The following is a 17,434-nucleotide window of genomic DNA, read 5'->3' as shown; positions in this document are numbered from 1 at the left end:
GCACAAAAGAATGTTAAGTGTGTGTAGCCACAAAATGTGTGTGTGTGTGTGAGAGAGAGAGAGAGAGAGACAGAGAGAGAGAGACAGAGAGAAAGACAGAGAGACAGAGAGAGAGACAGAAACAGAGAGAGAGAGAGAATGACTTTAATCCTTGAAGTTGCCTGTCAGTTTGTACCCAAAGAGTAGTCTGTGGATATGTATTATGTGCCTTCCAGATAACCCTGCTTCCAGGTGAGAACTCTGATCCTGTGAGAGGCCAGGAAGGGCTGAAAGAATGGCTGCAACCCTGAGGCCAGAGGATAAAACTTTTTGGCCTAGAACTCCTAATTTATCTTTTCATCTGAAGCCTTAATATTAAAATATTCTTACTGGGAAAAGACTATGATCCTGGTGAGCGTCCTGTCTCTTGGATACTCAAGCAGTTGTTTGTTGTCACAGACTGTTTGAGCTTACTCCAGTCACTGGGACTTATTCACACCTTCAAATTTGGTGAACTTTTCAGATATCTAACATTTGTGGCAAACTGAGTGACAAATGCAATGAATGTTGAGCACTTCGCTGGGGTCCAGTGCATATACAGCTATGGGTGTATGGATATGGTAAGTCCCTATGAGTTACTCTAAGAAAGTAGGACTGTGCTATTAGGACCTGTCCCGCGCGCGACTTTTCGCCGGCAAGGAGCACGCGGACATTTAGAAATCCTTACTGTGACCACTTTATTAATCTTAGAAGAGGAAAAACCACGCCGCGCCAACATGGCGCGCTTATAAAACCCTAGTGCGGCGCACCCACACCTGATTGGTTGTTACCCATGATCTCATAAGGCACGCCCCGGAGTGGGCAAAGACCTGGCACAAAGGCACTTTTGCACATGCGCAGAGTTGACTTCCTGAAAGGGGGCCGGCTGGTGCGGCGAAGGCTGGCGCCATCTTGCAATGGCAGAGTCTATCCTAGCCTACCACGTGGGGCGCAGTGGAAGCCACCGCCATCTAGTGCTGGCGAATGTTATTGCAGCCCTCTACATCTCACCCTTATAATTTATATAATTTATAGCAATCATGATCACCCTATCGCGTGCAATGAGGAAACCTCAGCGATGTGCAAGGGCTGATCAAAGGAACACTGAGTCTCTCTCAATCCCAGTGCAATGGATCCACAGATCCATGGGGTGCAGGAGCAGAGAACTCAGATACAGAGAGAGTCCCTCTCCTCCCAGTGCAATGGACCCACAGATCCATGGGGTGCAGGAGCAGGGAACTCAGATACAGAGTAAATCCTGAACAAGATAACCAAATTCCAGGTGAGGCCCTTTGTACAATGGCCACAAGTGCTTGAGTGATAACGGCCTTGTCACGTTACGGTTGAGATCTGAGTTTGCAAACCAACCATGGTATGAATACTGATCCACAGCATAGGGCTGCATCAAACAGAGCCACTCCCGATAAGTAGTGGGTACCTCATTTGGTCCTCCTCAGCTGTTACCACAAAGGACCGTAGTCAAGCCACTCCTATAAAATTTAGAACTCCCAATTGTTAGTAACTACTCCAGAAAGTTCACCCACTGTACTTGTCTAACAATAGATTGGGGGAGGATAACTCCAGACACTGCAGACACAATGTCTGCAGCAGTAAAGGCTGCTACAATAGCAGCGAAAGTGTCAAGGTCTTTTCCAGGACAGAGTTCTCCAGTCACTGTAGCTTTACACAGGTGGCTTTCTGTGAAGCTACAGTCTGTAAAATGACAACACCAGTTACCAGTTAAGGCAGAAAGAGTCACCAGGGAAATGAAGGGACAGGGGTAACAGTTGGAGTCAGCAAGCAGCAGTGTACAGAGTCTGAGCATAGGCCACAGTGGAACGGGAACACACGCAGCGGTAACACTGCCTGCAGCAACGGCAAAATCTCTGTGATGACAAAGGATGAAGGGGAATCTTCTATCTTCCTCTCAGGGCAGAGGAATGACTCCGGGGACCCGAACCAGGAGAGCTGAATAACCAGGATCAGCAAGTCTCAGCAACCACTCAGGCAGCTGGCACACTCTTGTAGCATCCTGTAGAAAAAACACAAACATTCCCTCTTCCCCATATAAAATATCTGGACAGGAACATGTCAATAAGTGGATCTCTCTATTTCACCTAGGCAGAAGTATGCCTAGTTGTAGGGTGCCATAAACTTTGGCATCCAAAATTTTAAAATTGAAATAAAAGGAGCATTATTTAACATACAGGGATAACTCCCCCTTTTTATTTATTAAGATATAGGAAAGATATTATTTATTAAGGTAAGTCCTCGAGGATTAAATTGAGGACACTGAGCACTTGTATTTATAAATTGACCTGTATACCAAATTATTGTCTCCAGCATAATTGTATTGGATATATAAAGAATGAGATTTTTTTACTAATTGTTCTTATGTAAGGACTATAATCTGTCTGGTATCTGTCCTCCCTTGCTAAAGAGCCCAGGCAATCCAGTTTGAGTTCTTAAATGTCCTATAAAAGAACAGTATTTAGTGCTCTTAACCACTAAGCCATTTCTCTAGCACCTCACAAACTTTATTTACCTAAACATAAGCATTAATTAGAAATGTCAAATCTTGTAAATATTGTCCAGATTCAGTCTTACTAGAAATCCCTGAGCTGGCAGGGTGAAGCTGGGAGTTGAAAGTAAGCAAATGTAGTTTTCCTCTTTTCGTGAGGGTGTGTTAGCAACTCTATTACCATTTTTAAAGAGCTGGGTCTATGGTTTTGTTTAGTTGTCTGAGCCAGAGCACTGAAGGGACAGTGAGTTGTCAGACATTTACACTGAAATCACTCACTGATTTCATGTAGAAAACTTGTCTCTAATAAAGCATTAAGTAATTGAAATCAATTGTAAACAACAAACCACACATTGGCTATCAGTATATGAATTGAAAGCTTGATTTTTTAACATTTTAAAAACAGCGGCTAAAGCATGGAATTTAATAATCTGTGCTGAAGCAGCAGAAACTCAGGAGAATAAACAAGTGATCTAATCATATATGTAGCCTTTTCATTAGATGAACCACCTATAAATGCACTAAGCGCATTTCCTATGGGTTGTACGCACAAATATGCAGGAAGTACAAAAGCATGTAAAGAGTAAAATTATCAATTTTGCCTGAAAAAGTTGTATATGTAATAGGCCAAATATCAGTATTTAGTAGTAACCAATTAACTGTTGTTTGGAATAAGATATGTTTTACCAGGTTTCTATTCAAAATACTTCCATGACTCTAGTCCACAACTCTGTACTAACACAGCTGAAGCTTTATCTCCAATGTGCATAACAAAGACCGAAGTCCTCTGGTAAGGTGAGGTACTTAGCCAATTGACATATCTTTAGAAGTTTAAAATTAGCTTCAAATATTCTTATCCGGAGTAGTGTGACAGCTACTCCCCAAATATTAAAGCTCATTTTAAGAGCAAAGGTTTGTAGTAAAAATTTCTATATACATTGAAAGATTTAAGTTCTAACTTCTTACACTGAAGAAGCAACAAAATTATCTAACATGAGGCTGTTAGCAATCCTCTAAATCTATCCTGAAATGGCAGTTGGAGTAAGTAAACTGGCTGTAATGCTCTCACAAGTTCCAAAACCTCATCAGTCCTTCGTAAATCTTGTAACAATCTCTACCTGTTTGATTTTTCCTTAATTAAAAATATGTTTGAGTTAGTCAATGTAACACTGGCAATCCTAAATAACAATCTTTAAGTTCTCTTTGTAACACCAGAACACAGCCACAAGGTCACCTGAGTTCTGAGTACGTGACTAGGCAGCTGTTCTCTTGGCAGTGGAAATTAGCATTAGAATACGGATAACTTCAGGGCAAGCCACAACTTTGGAAAGCAAAACTCAACCTCCAACAAACAATCTAGTCTCCAAGGCACCCCAGGTCTATCTATTATGTTACAAAGTTTGACTGTCAATTCTTACATTTGGACGCACGATGGTGTAGTCTCCAATACCTCAAGGGACAATGTCCTAAATTCTTTTAGAAGCCTGGTTTCTAGGATAAGAGTTCCATAAAAATATTACCTCAATTTAGACCTGTTTCCCTAGGTTGGCTCATGTCACATGTTATCTAGAATGACTCCATCCAGATTACCAGCTTTATGTCAACTTTCTGTTACCAATATTATACCTTTTTAACCATATCCAATAACTTGAAAGCCAATAGTCCATAACCAAGGCAAGTAGAGCATATTTACACATTTAAAACCAATGAGAAACAAAATTGAAGTGGCTACACCTATCTTTAATATTTAGACCAAACACCATTTTTACCCTTTTAGCTATGATTTTACGAGAAGCACCTTGTCACCTGTTGAGTCAAGTAATAAGTCAGGGATTTTTCTAAGAGAAACAGCTATCAACTCTTGTATGAAGAAGCTGTTGGCGTTTTTAAGATCAGCTCGTGTAGACGCTTAGCTTCTGGGCAGCTTCTCCAGCTGACCTATGTTCCTAGCTACAGGTGCAGGGCCCTAAAGGCCTGATTGAAACTGTTTTTTATTCATTTGTTCCTTTTTGAAACGAGTTAAAACCAAGTCAAGGTGTGCACGACCAGCAGGTAAAGTTTTTACCATTTTTTCTTTTGAACATGAAACATAAAACATTTAGACAACGAGGAACAAAAACCACAGACATACACTGACAGACATGGGGACATCCTGGTGCACCAGAGACAAACAATAGACAAAGAGGGGAAAAAGCCAGATGGTGTTCACAGTGACTATCCACTCGAGTGGAGTTGATATGGGCGATGGATTGTCTCAATTCCTGGACTAGTCCACCAACGTGTTGAAACCCAATTCCTGTAAGATACTGAGATATATTATCTGAGCGGCACAACGAACATTCGCCAATGGTATGGAAGTGAAACACAGCCCTGAGTATTTTTACTCACAACCCAATTATATTAACTCTATCAGGCTGTGCACGGGCACTGAAATGTCCTTTTGCTTGATTCTCCTGAATAAATTTTCAGGCGGACTGCCTCTATCAAATCTGATCAGTATGACTCTGTAAAGCTGTCGAGTCAGCGCCCGGATGCCTCGGCGTCCCCAGAGCCAGCGCGGGAGCTTAATAACACCTTTTATAAGCACCAAGACAAAGTTTTTCTCCCAAAATACTGTGTTCCTTTTACCTCCTCCCTTCTCACCCGGGACGTTCTTTCCCCAATCTTTCACCTCTGGCGGTGGTAAGACCGCAGGGGGGCCTGGTCCTTGAGATCGATCAGGATCCTTTCTCGTTGCAACTTTTCACTACCCTCTGTTTCTGACCCTTTGTCGCTTCGCCCTTCCCCCAACACTCTCCGCTTTGCTGTTATAGCTGGGCAGTTCCCACGCGACCTCTGATGCCCTTTGGCGATAGCTAGAAACTCAAAGGTCAATAGAAACAACTCGAGGGTTGCCAGAGCAACCATAGCCGCACCTGCCGCATCTGGCAGGGGACTGAGCTGGAGCAGATCAAGGCTAAACATAGTCTCTCAGAGTTTTTTACCTGCATTCCACAGTTTCTGGATTTCTTCCGTGAAACGGAGGCTTCCTCTTGGCACCGGCGATGATGTAGCTTTCTGGGTCCCGGGTTCTCGGCACCAAATGTCCCGCGCACGACTTTTCGCCGGCAAGGAGCACGCGGACATTTAGAAATCCTTACTGTGACCACTTTATTAATCTTAGAAGAGGAAAAACCATGCCGCGCCAACATGGCGCGCTTATAAAACCCTAGTGCGGCGCACCCACACCTGATTGGTTGTTACCCATGATCTCATAAGGCACGCCCTGGAGTGGGCAAAGACCTGGCACAAAGGCACTCTTGCACATGCGCACAGTTAACTTCCTGAAAGGTGGCCGGCTGATGCGGCGAAGGCTGGCGCCATCTTGCAATGGCAGAGTCTATCCTAGCCTACCACGTGGGGCGCAGTGGAAGCCAGCGCCATCTAGTGGTGGCGAATGTTATTGCGGCCCTCTACAAGGACCCCTGCCTGACCTCACTTAAATTTGCCAGCTTTGTGGGCTTCTACAGTGCTGCTCTGAGAAGAACTGAAAACTAATGGAATAAATGTGTAGCCCCCCATTACCTTTGTCATTGTTAGGATATTAGTAGGAAAGGTTTGATTCAAATATACTCTCAAGAATATTAACAAAACCATTGCCTCTTGTGTACCATCTGGATAAAGTACCAAGTTCCTAGACAGTTCTTCACCAACTTCCAAAAGCCAGCAAACTGGAGCATGAAGAAAGCCAAGTCCAAGGCATTCAAAACCAGTATCCTCACCAATGCTACCAGGAAAGGCTTTGGTAAAAGGAGGGAGGTACTGAGACAGTTGGCCCTCACACACTCAGAGAAGACTGTGCCAGGAGAATTGGGGAAGGATTGTGGGAGAGTAATTAGGTATCAGTAGTCAAGAAAAAGAAAAAAATATATAAATAGAAATAAAATAAAGGTCTTTAACAAAATGGGACACAATGTTTTGCTGAACTAACTCTACTCTGTTTACACTTGCACATGCTTTAACATCTAGAGAGACTAGATGTGATAAAGTAGGATGCCCTTGTCATTTACATATACTATGTATACAGCAAAGATTATGGTAGCAGAGAACAGGCAGATCAAAGATCCATTGTTCCCTCACATCTATGTGGCTCTGCTTCCCTTTATCAGGACTATGGAGGCCTCTGCTCATTAAGGTCTCACGGTTCAACCAAAATGCAGTCCCCTATGATCTCTGGCCAAGTGCTCTTCTGTTCCCAGTAGAACTCTGCCTCAGGCTGCAGAGGCACTGAAGGGCCAGCCTTCACCTTCAAGGTACAACCACTCTTTCAGCCTTTTCAGGCTCTCTGTTACTCAACTGGAGGCTTCAGCAGAGGCCTTTCATCTCAATAACAGAAGCTTACCTGATCCAAAACATTGGGAAGCCATCCTACACTCCTCATTGTTTGGTTACCTGAGACCAAACAACACAGCTCTCTTCTTTCTGCCTGTTTTCCTGATTTGAAAGTAAATATTGTGCTCATCTGTGCTGTTGGTGGTAAGAATAAAATCCTTAACATGAATAAGAGGACCATGCAGAGCATGGCTTTACATTCTACTTGCAAATTGAATAGCTAGAGGGAATTACCAAAGAAAACAATAAGAATCCTAACAACAATTACAGCAATAATGAAATGAAATAAAACAAAAACAAAAGCAAAAACAATATTTTGTGGGTGCTGGAATTTAAGGCATGTATTAATTCTGACCAGCTTTGTAGGTATTTCCAATAAAAAGCAAGCAAACAAACAAACAGCCTTATTAAAAGTGCAGCAGGTGCAGGAGAGAAAGCTGGGAGACATCCTGTGCTGCTGCACCCATGCTGTGATTCTGCAGCAACAACTTCCTTGGGAATAGGATTCATTATGCAGTGGGATCCCTTGCTGGGCCTGTCATCTCAAAAATAGGGGCTTCCCTAATCCAAAACCTTGGAATCCAGTTTACTTCAGGCCAGGAATGAAGTCAGCCATCATTTGTGAAAGAGCAAGGGAAAAATTACATAGGAAAAAATATGGGCCTCAATCAGAAAAGATCCTCAAATTGTAAGGCCTCCACAATCTCCACCCCTCTCTTCTGAGCTGTGCATAATGATGTTGTATAACTCCAGATGGTAGTAAAAGGCAGAGTTCTTCCCAGAAAAGTCATACATGATTTTCACCCTTACATCTGTGAGGTGAGGTGGCATCGTTTCTCAGAGTCAGCATACCCGGGATAAGGACACAGAAGCCACAGATGACAATGCCAAATGGACTCCCTCCCGAAATTATGGACCCATTAAAATTGAGGTTTAGCCTAACCTTAGGCCATTCCACTCCCTGCCCATCTGCCTGATTTTTATGTTTGCTCTGAGTAAAGGATCAGAGTGGAGCCCCAAATATCCTCATGATTGGACTTGGAAATTCAGGAAGAATGATATTGGAGAAAGGATGGCTATGTGGTTACAATGTAGTAACTAGGTTCTGACCAGGAACCTCGTCCTTAGCCAATGGGGACTTTAAGGCCGGGCCTCCTGCTTGTTCCAGTGCAGGCTAAGACTTCAGGGTCAGGCCACCTCCTGAGCCCCACACAGGGCTGCCTGCATACTCTTGTGACTGCATTAGAGCCAGAGTGCTCTCCACCCTATCCTCTTCTCTCCTCTTTGTCAAAGCCATGGTCCCCAAGAGCACTTGTCAAACACCTTTATACATGTATCTCTATCTTAAGGTCAGGTTCCCAGAGAACCAATCCACATAACTGAGTATAAATGAGTATTCAATGTGTGTGTATATATAATGTTTTAGAACACAGAATGGGGATTCTTGGTGACAGCTTCGTGGACATGTGTCTTTGCTAGATGTCTTTGCACTGGGATCTTTCCAGATGACTTAGATATCCTTGCCATGAGTTCATTACCCGTCCCCTTTCCATTTCAGTTTCTTTTTTCTTGTGGATGCTAATGCTCTTTGACATAAGATCCAAGGATGAACTTCCATACTGGGCTATAGTTTCAGACTTGATTTACAGCTATGTGGCCCTCAGGTTGCTGCCTTTTGATCCTAGAGGTTGATTAATCTTTCCAGCAAGGCTTCCAGTACTTGATAGGATTGTGCTACATGCTATCAGAGCAGAGTTATACATAATTCATATGCTGGCCTTCCTCTGACAGTGCTTACCTTTGCCAAGTCCTCAAACAGGGCAGCACTTGGAAAAAACACTGCAGGGAAAGAAATCATATATGTGGGTCTACCCCTGACTCCTTGAGAAATGAAAGAGGAATATGGTCTTGACTTACTGGAAGTCTTATCTCAAGACTAGGGAAGGGGACTCCAGAGAGCACTAAGCCTTCTCCTCATCCATCATAGTCTGTATAGCCTGTGGCTTTCATTTGGTCGGTGTGGTGACCTTGAAATGTTCTAGGTATTTCTGCCATGTTCTGTCTCTATACCTAGACATGACCTCAGGTGTACAGTCACATTGGAAACATAAAAAGCCTTGCACCTGAATTGTGAGATTCAATGTGTGTTATATTTAAAATACCACAATAATTGAGTGGCCATTGCTACAGTAAATATTATTAGGGGTTTTCTCCCCCACCATAGATCATTTAGTTCCCAAATAAAAGACACAAAACTTTTAGATTTAGAATAAGCCTTAAAGTACTAGAGCTGGGCAGACATCAACCCTCTGTGCTATTTTTTCTGCTTCCCTGTCCATAACCCGGAGGTATTGCTTGCCATGCTCTGCCTGGGCCACTCCTGTTCTGACAGGCTGCCCCTCATGGTAATACACTCATGATCCACCTACCCTATGGGGTGCTGTCTCCTTCCTTCTCCTCCATGTCCTTTCCTTCTCCTCATGGACCCTGCCTGAGCCCCCAGGCCCAGGGAAACTTTGTTCTGTCCCCTCTCTTCTGCCCAGCACATGTTGTAGGGATTTTATTAACCAATCAGGGATAACTTAGGAGGCAAAAAAAAAAATCTGATATACATGAGGATCTCCTTGTTTGGAGCAACCAGGTGTTAGGGTACAGAATTTAGCATTTGAATATACAGCAGCAGCAGACACATTATAGGCCAATCTACTTTGTAGTTGGACTCAAAGCTTGGCTCTCACACCCATTGGATGTTCAACCGTGGAGAAGTTATTTTACCTTGTGTGACTCAATTCCCTTTTCTGCACAGTGAGGATGATAACGAGTGTTTAATTCACAGAGTTGTCTTGGGGACTGATGAGTCAATATATCTAGTAGTTAAACATTAAACACCATGTACTTTGCATAACTAATAAAAGTCTGTGGAAAGAGCAAAGTCATAAAGACAGAAGAACATTTGATTTGGAAATGGGGCCATACAACTACTTCTAATAACAAACTGAGAATCACGGAATGGTGGAAGACTAAGGCCAGAGATTTGGGAAATCAAGGCCACCCTGGGCTGCATAATAAGATCCTATCTCAAAATAGCAATAAAAGTCAGGTTCATAGTAATAATAAATCAAGAAATAGCCATTGTAAAGAATTTACAAAAAGCAAAGCAGTGGAGCAGAGTGGACGCTGTGTGTCAAGTCCCTCTGCTGTCCATCTCTGGGACCAAGTATGCATCAGATCAGTGACAGGAATGGGGTGCTGAGAGCCCGGAGCAAAGTGATGCTGACTGCATGGCCACATTTGAACAGCACTAAAGCAGGACTAAATGCTAAGAAAAAAAGCCATATGCAAAACTTGTAAATTTTAATGTCCTCCAGAAAGGCAAAACCACAATAATTTTACTGTTTGTCAAGCTGCTTGTGTCACCAAACTTCTAATATTGGTAAGGATATGAAAAACTCTTCTGATGCAAACCAGCTGCCAATAAGAAGAGCAACCACTGTCCTGACCAAGGTGACCTGGATGCTGTCAAATAGGCCGAGGCAGCCTGGACAGCCATCAGAGTATGTTTAACACACAGATATCTGTCATTTCAAAGGGGGGGGAAATGAAGCCACACTTTTCCCCCCACTTTATGCAAAACCAAGAATACTACAGCATTGAGGCTTACAAATAAAAATATGCCAAGAAACTTCATAGAATATACATTTCTCTTGTGTGTGCTACTGAGTGTGTGTGTGTTTGGTATGTGTTTTGTGTGTGTTTTGTGTGTGTGTATGTGTGAGTGTGTGTGTATGTGTGTGTGCTTCTGTGTATGAGTGTGTTTGAATATGTGTGTGAGTGTGTGTGAATATGTGTGTGAGTGTGTGTGTTTTGTGTGTGTGTAAGTGTGTGTTTTGTGTGTGTGTGAGTGTGCGTGTTTTGTGTGTGTGTGTGTGTGTGTGTTTTGTGTGTTTCTGTGTCTGTGTGCACTAATGCTTCAATTATCTGCTATGGTGAATACTGTCCCCAACTCAATCAAGAAGGTTAATATTAAACTGTGAGTAGTATGTGGAGAGTGGTCACAAAGAATAATTAGGAGTCCTCTTCTGTTAAGTTGTCTGAGACTTCCAAATGCTGCATGCTGTGAGTGGGTCTCACATCTCAGCACACTAACTCTATTAAGTACAATTACCGTGTGTTTTTCTGAAACAATTTTCTATGAAAACCTTTAATAGTTTTTTCTCCCTTTCATTTTTTTGGGGGGGTAAGGGTCTTTTTTTTTTTGCTTATTTTCGGTCAACAGGATTTTCTGTGGCTTTGGAGGAAGTCCTAGACTTAGGACACTGGATCTGTATACTTTAGGGAATTAACCAGTTCACTGAGCACATTCCTTCTTTGTTTGGTTTCTGTTTTTCTTGTGAGATCTCACTGTGGGAGCAGAGGAAGCCCTGAGGGAGTGCAGCCCTAAATAGATGTGTGCTTTAAACATGATATGACCATGCCATGGACCCAAAGCCATCTATCCACAGGGAAAAGGCAAAGGCCCCCATGCCCTTGAGGCTCAGAGACATGACAACGCCTTCTCAGGATGGCATTGATAATGTGTGCAGAAAAAGTCTACTCCACCTTTCTCTGTGGCCCCATCTGGATATTTACAGCCTGAAGACTGCTCCCTGCAGAGACTGCTCCTACTGAGATTAGCTAAATCTGCCCCTTGTCAGTTACATATGCATAGTCCTCCCCTCCTTGTTTATCTGCATGTAATGCCCACCTCCTTGCTTCCCTGTGCAACAGCCCTGCTTCCTGGTCAGCTCTATATAATAAACATGCTGAACTTCTGGGATGCTGCATTTTCTCCAGCCCACGGACCCAGCCTTCCCCATGTATGTTTGTCCAATGTCATTCTTCATTTCCTCCTCACCCCTGGTCAGGCCCAAGTCCCTGGAGCCACACAAAGGACTTGGCAATCTAAGTCTGCTCCACTTTGAAGGAAGTGCTTTCTAAACTGAAATCTAAAGCACACAGTGGGTTCAGCTCCCTCTCAAGTGTCTTTGGTGAGGGTTGGGGTGGGTGTGAGACCAGTTGCATTCTGACGACTGCAGAAGAGTAAAGGATTCACAGTTTCCTTTTGGTGAAGGTGAGCTCCCCAAGAGGCTATCATTGCCAAAGTTTTCCCAAGTCACCTCTAGGAGGTCAACTGACTCCTAGGTGAGTCTTTGGTTACACTGCTTCAGTTTTCTGTGGCTACACTGTTCAAATGGCACCCACTGGTCACACAGGGCTATTTGAGATGAACTGAACTTAGAACTAAAATCTGCCTCTTAAGTCACAGCAGGCAAACCAGGAGGCAAACAGCCAGCCAGAATCCATAGCCAGAAACACAGCAGATATAGAATATTTCTATCATCTAGAAATTTCTCCTGGACAGCAGTGGTCTAGGTTCTTGGTGTCCGGTTTTTCCTTCAGGGAGAATTACTTGCCGTACTAATATCCAACGGTTTATTTTTAAAGCAACTTTAACAAAATACGACTTACTCATCCCCAAATTAATCCAGTTTAAGTCTACAGTGCAATGGTTCCCCATAAATCTACCCGAGTTCCCCATAAATCTACCCGAGTTCGTTGCTAGACCACGGAACAAAAGAATGAGAGTATATGCAGTTATGTAAAATGGTATGCAACAGTATTGACCACTGCATAATTATACTGCACTACTTTTGAATTCTTCAAAATTCAGGCCTTTTATTGATAGTTGTACAAAAATACATTATCCTAGAGTTGAGAAAATATACAGTATTTCATCTGGGCTTTTTTTTCATTGAGATTTTAATATTTTTGCATCTTTTGCTAGTATCGTTAGATTCTTTATAAGAGTTTTATTTTTTGGAGTTTTTTTTCTTTTTGTTTTTTTTTTTTTTTTTTTACCAGTCTGGTCAGTATTTGATGCCCTCTTCTGGTGTGTCTGAAGACAGATGCATTGTCTGACATATAAATAAATAAATCTTACAAAAGATTGTCATCTACTGCAGTTTCTATGTGGACAGGGCACAGTTGAAGGGCTTAAAGATCAAGTACATTGTCTATCTTTAAAGATCAAGTGTATCACCTAATTTTTAAACCAAGAAATGTAGTGTCTTTTTTGCTGCTTCTGTACCATTTAATGATGTATCTTTTCTCCTAGTATTTTACGTCATTTGTTTCCATGATAGTTGTTTTCAAGTGTATATGATTATTGATCCTATTTGCAGAGCTATTCAATATTTCTGTTTTCATTGGTTAAATATTTGTGGTGATCAATCCCCAGCCCTGAAAAAAAATATTTGTGGTGAATTTGCATTGTGATATCAGTGAAATGTCATGTGAAAATTTTAGAGAATATACCGGTTTGGGTAATTGTAATAACCTTTCCCCTCAAGTGGTGGCCTGTTTTCACATTGAAAAGACTGGAATGTATTACCATCCATAGCAGGATTGATAGGGAAGCACAATGGACAGCGACAGTGTTGTTCCCTTTGACAGTTGTGGGAGCCAAGAAAGAAGTGTGACTTGCTTTTTGTGTCTTACAAAATCGAGACTGAGTATCATTACTGTGGAAGCCCATGGAAAAATGATGAAGTTTTCAGAAATCACCAGTTAAAGAAATGGTGGTTTTGCTTATATTGAATTCTGAGTTTCAAAGTTACGTTTCATTTTTCTTTATTCCTTAATGAGGCTTTTTATTAAGTTTTTTATTCACCATTACACCCTGAGATGCACAGTGCTAGAATCGTAGTAGATGCTCAATAAAGCTCTGACCATCGGGGAGGAGGAATGATAAGAAAGTATGTATTTTCTGTAAGTTCTGTTAGTTTTGGGAACAGGTGGTTTTAGGTTTACCATCATAGCTTGGTATCTTGTCCCACATAAGACAACTTGACAGAACCCCCTTTCTGGCCATTATGTTGAACTTATTTTTCTCTTAATCATTCTTGAAAATCATGGAAGTAGTGTGGAAAATTGATTGTACCTGCAGTATAGCAAAAGAGGCCAGTCTAGATAGGTAAGCAGTTATGTTTCTCCATGAGCTGATGTCTTAAAACATCTAGATTTAGGAATTTGGTGTTGTGTTTTCTAAACATACATTGTACAGCATACAGATAACACCATAATAGAATAAAGGAATCTTTTGATTTAGCACCAAATTCCATAAAGCAATGACTACTGCACAGCTCTCTTGGCCATATGAATAGCCGAAATTATATTTCACTCTTTCAAAGAAATAATGAAAGCACTTAAGGTTAAGCAAAGCCAATGGAAAAGGTCCCTATGGTGTTTCTCTTTGGTTCCTTGTGCTCTTTCTAGAGAATGACTTTAAGAAGTCAGGGAGGTCAGGTGGTCAGTGTGGTCAGGCAGTCATGAGCAGATGGTTAAGCGATGTGCTGGGGCCCCATAGGCCAGTGAGCCCAGCTGAAGAGTGCAGGCTAGGCAGTGAGCCCAGCTGAAGAGGAGAGCCTAGGCAGTGAGCCTGAGTGAAGAGCAGAGGCTAGCCAGTGAGACAGGCTGAAGAGCAGAGGCTAGCCAGTGAGCCTGACTGAAGAGCAGAGGGTAGCCAGTTAGCCAGGCTGAAGAGCAGAGGCTAGCCAGTAAGCCTGACTGAAGAGCAGAGGCTAGCCAGTGAGCCAGGCTGAAGAGCAGAGGCTAGCCACTGAGCCTGACTGAAGAGTAGAGGCTAGCCTGTGAGCCTGACTGAAGAGCAGAGGCTAGCCAGTGAGCCAGGCTGAAGAGCAGAGGCTAGCCAGTGAGCCTGACTGAAGAGCAGAGGCTAGCCACTGAGCCTGACTGAAGAGCAGAGGCTAGCCACTGAGCCTGACTGAAGAGCAGAGGCTAGCCAGTGAGCCTGACTGAAGAGCAGAGGCTAGCCACTGAGCCTGACTGAAGAGCAGAGGCTAGCCACTGAGCCTGACTGAAGAGCAGAGGCTAGCCACTGAGCCTGACTGAAGAGCAGAGGCTAGCCACTGAGCCATGCTGAAGGCTGATGAGCAGTGATTTTTAACCTTCATTTCTAAGTTCTTCAGTTTTCCTAAAAGTTTCTACAAAAGTTTGCCTCCATACAGTTTGGTTTACAAGGTTCTCCGTGCTCCCTTCTTCTTATCTCCATTCCTCTTGCTCTTATGACCCAATAATTTTCTTACTCTCAATGCCTTACTCTCAACGCTATGCCTTTACCTCTAAGTTCTTCTTGAGTTCTGTTCTCTTCTATTCTCTTCAGTTCTGTTCTGTCTGAAAAGCTTTCTCTCTCTTTGTCCTCAGCATTTGTATATCTTTCTGAACACAGCATCACATGGTGAAAAGTTCACCACAAGTTTGCACAGGAATTCAAATCATAAGTTGGATAATCAGTTTACTACAGAGAATGTTTACATGCACATCCATGAAGAGTAATCATCAGGATAAACCATCACCAGCTGTCACTAGCTCTGCACATTCATGGAGAGTTAAAAGCTGTAATTTTTATGAGAAAAGAATAAGTGAAATTACCTATAGGCAAATCCAGTCAATTATTTATGTTCAGTCCTTGTACCTATAGTAAATCATTAGTTCTCTTTATGAACTTTGGTTAATTGGTTTATACCCTCTTAGGATGGGCTCTAATTTGTAGATGCCTGCTTGGTTTGGCAGAAGCAATTCACTCGTGACACTTTAAGAATGGCAGAGTTCTCAATGCAATTTTGATTACCAGAGAAAACATAATAGCAGTCCCATTATAAAGGAGCTTAAAATTACTAATCTAATTTTAGGAATTCTTATAGAACCATCATTAGGAAATAAGAAATCATCTATTTGTCTGTACATCATCATGCCAAGACAATACATCTTCGTTGCTCTGTGGTGATGTGCTGAAAAGAGTGGGGTAAAGAGCATGATAAATAAGAGGCAGATGCTTGCAGCCAACCATTTAGCTGAGATCAGGGTCCCCAATGGAGAAGTACGAGAAAGGATTGAGGGAGCTGAAGGGGTTTACAGCCACATAAGAACAGCACTAAAAATACCCAGAGCTCGCAGGGCTGAAACCACCATCCAAAGAGTACACATGGACAGACCCATGGCTACAGCGGCATATGTAGAAGAGGATGACCTTCTTGGGCACAAATGGGAGGAGAAGCCCTTGGTCTTGTCAAGGCTTGATGCCCCACTGTAGGGGAAACCAGAACAGGGAGCCAGGTAGGCCTCGGTGTTTGGGTGGGTGTGGTAACACCCTCAGAGTAGAAAGGGGAGGGGGTTTTATAAGGGGTTTTGTGGATGGGAAACCAGGAAAAGGGATAACATTTGAAATGTAACAAAGGCCCTCTCTGGGGATGGACAGTGGCTAAGGTGCTCTGAGCCCACACCCCCTTTCATCTGAGCCTGCTGCCTCCCTTTGTACACAACTGTGATGCAAGGTGTCAGCCTGGGACTCCCCATGGGCTGCTGCTGGCACTGGTCTTGGCGTTCAGGGCCAAGAGCATGATGAGCAAGGAGCACATGGTTTGTCCTGATTCAGAGCAGGGCCAGTGGCCACCAGAGAACAAGCACAGCTTCCTGTACAATCATGAGGTCTTCCTGGGCAAGGAGGACTCCAAGACCTTTGATAGCTAAGCCTGGATGAGAGCAGGAGAGGCTGGGGAAAATTGTTGATCCAATTGACAGTGATGGAGGCAGCCTTGTTACTACTGAAGACCTGAAAGTATGGATCAAACAGGTACAGAAAAGATACATCAACCAAAATGTGGCTAAACTCTGGAAGGATTATGATAGGGACATAGAGGAAAAAATCTCCTGGGAAGAATACAAGCAGGCTACCTATGGCTACTACCTGGGAAAACTTGCTGAATTCCAAGATATCTGTGTTCATCACAACTTTAAAAAGATGCCTCCACGAGATGAGAGGAGGTTTAAGGCCTTGATGGTGACCTGACAGCTACTCAGGACGTGTTCATTGCTTTTCTGCACTAAGAGGATTTAGAACATATGAAGGAGATTGTAGTTCTGGAAATCCTGGAGGATATCGACAAGAACGGGGATTGTTTTGTGGACCAGGATGAGTACATTGTGGACATCTTTTTCCCATGAGGACAATTGCTCTAAGACATACTGGGTTTTGTCTAGGGAGCAGTTCAATGATTTCCCAGATCTGAACAAGGATGGGAAGCTGGATTAAGATGAGATTCACCACTGGACCCTCAGGACTATGTCCATGCACAGGCTGAGGACCGGCATCTGGTGTATGAGTCAGACAAATACAAGCATGAGATGCTGTCCAAGGATGAGATTCTAGACAACTGGACCATGTTTGTGGGAAGCCAAGCCACCAATGATGAGGAAGATCTTACCAAAAATCATGATGAACTTTGAAAGACACTCATCCTCATGTGGCCAACGGTCACAGGCTTCCTGCGGATGTTCTGGGTTATTGCTATATTTGTCAAGTATATAGCAGTTGTGTCCCCAATGAGAAACCTTTCTAAAAATCAAAAAATTGTACATTGCACCACAAACCATAATAGTAGGCTATTTAAACACCCCACTTTCATC

The 17,434-nt window shown here is 42.9% G+C and overlaps 1 pseudogene; it reads left to right on the top strand.

Moving 5' to 3' along the window:
* The first annotated feature begins 6,256 nt into the window (after window positions 1-6,256).
* Window positions 6,257-17,254, top strand: LOC148003517 (reticulocalbin-1 pseudogene; annotated as a pseudogene).
* Window positions 17,255-17,434: the final 180 nt, after the last annotated feature.

The sequence above is a fragment of the Rattus norvegicus genome, chromosome 9 (assembly GCF_021556685.1).
Source record: "Rattus norvegicus strain SHRSP/BbbUtx chromosome 9, alternate assembly SHRSP_T2T, whole genome shotgun sequence".
NCBI classification, from domain to species: domain Eukaryota; kingdom Metazoa; phylum Chordata; class Mammalia; order Rodentia; family Muridae; genus Rattus; species Rattus norvegicus.
The sequence above is the reverse complement of the archived record's forward strand: the minus strand, read 5'-3'. Positions and strand labels throughout refer to the sequence as shown.